The following is a 1,755-nucleotide window of genomic DNA, read 5'->3' as shown; positions in this document are numbered from 1 at the left end:
GTACCTGCTACCTGCCTGGCATGTTGTTGTATGGCATAAATGTGATGTAATCATCATCAGCGGTTGGTAATGATGTTGTGACAGCAGTCAGGGTATGCACTGGAGGTTTGCTATTTCCAAATGCAGTGCACACACACATATGAAGCGTGACAGTCTAACAGAGCTTATTGTAAAATTAAGACATCACATCTTAAGGACCTCTTAAGGGATTCTTTTACTTTGACCTGTGTGCCTTCTCACAAGGTCACCTGATGTTTCATTACAGGCCATTCTTGTCAAATTTCTAATTCATTAAATACTGGCCTGATTTTCCTGATTTTCAGGCCAGTATTGATTTCAGTGGAAATTGTTGCTGCTTAGCGCCATGGGTAACCTGGGTTTATATTTTATGATCGTCAACATCCACATAGCTTTTATGACCTTCTCTCACTTTCTCAGTTTGCTTTACAAAGCTCTTCTTTGAACTCAGGAAGTCATAAGTAGAATAAGCCTGAGATTTATACTTTTGTATAATGCCTTTTCCTGCCAGACAATGCTCATTAGGCCTCAGTCAGAATTGCTTAGTAAAATAATAAATGCTTAGTAAAAACGAAGCCCAGTAGAAACACAGAGATTATATGATGGAAATCTGGGATGAAATTGAATTCCAGAGATTTTTTTTAGAACTTAAATTGATAAGATCCTACCACGCATTTATTAAAAATGCTCAGTTAAATAGTGCTACCGTATTCATCCCATATGATAGAAAATACTTTGTTCAATAGCAACTGTAATACAGATTACCACCCATAATACTAAAAAAAAATGTAGTCATGGTACACAGAATATAGCACTGCAATTTTTTTCTACCTGTTGGCCAAATATGATGGGTTATGCTAGACATGGTGACATAATAATAATAATATGAATATGAATATGAAGAAGTATTTTTTGTAGAATATCACAAATGCAAATACATCATCAAGATGCAACCTCTGGCAGTAGAAAGATAGGTTTTGTCAACCAAAAGCTATGATGATATCCAGAACATGAAACTTTCACTTTAACTCTTAAAAATAGGTCCTTAAAGTCCCAGGTAAAAATTTCTGTCCTTTGAATATAACAACTTTAGCTCATAAATTACTGTGTCCCTTATCCAGACTATAGGAATACAAAGACTTCCTGTCAGCAGCTAGTGGGCAAATACTACTTCATCATTCATAAATATTTGTCTTGATTCCATTTTATTACAGGGTGACTGCATGTAGAATGCACTTATCCCGTGCTATGCCTGTAGTAAGGTAATGAGTATTGATTCATCTACTTGATAGGCTGACTTAATGACTACAAGTAATTACATGTATCAAGTATTTCCTTCATTTCAAGACAGGTTGTAGAAAAGTTCCTGGTGTCCTAAAGACCAGTGTAACCACTTTCTGAAACACGCTACATTCACAGCAGCGCGACAGCTGAATAATACTGGAAAATTCTGGTCTCCTCAGCAGGGATGTTAAACTCACAGGAATTAATATGGTCAAGCAGAGAGTTTTGTTTAAAGTCATGGCAAATACACAGGCTGCTTCAGGAGCATAATGTGCACATATCCCCTGGGCCTGTGTTTTGGGAAGGCTCACAGGATTCAAAGACAACAGAAGCTGGCTGGCACCTTGGTTAAGAGTTTTAAAGCTGATGAAATCATCTGACGACACCAGTTCCATTTAAAATTCAGTATGTACCTAACTCCATCCATCAGAAATACAGCTACACTGTCAAAAT

Source organism: Pygoscelis adeliae, unplaced genomic scaffold, assembly GCF_000699105.1.
Source record: "Pygoscelis adeliae isolate BGI_AS28 unplaced genomic scaffold, ASM69910v1 Scaffold190, whole genome shotgun sequence".
Lineage (NCBI taxonomy): Eukaryota > Metazoa > Chordata > Aves > Sphenisciformes > Spheniscidae > Pygoscelis > Pygoscelis adeliae.
Note: the sequence above shows the minus strand (reverse complement) of the source record.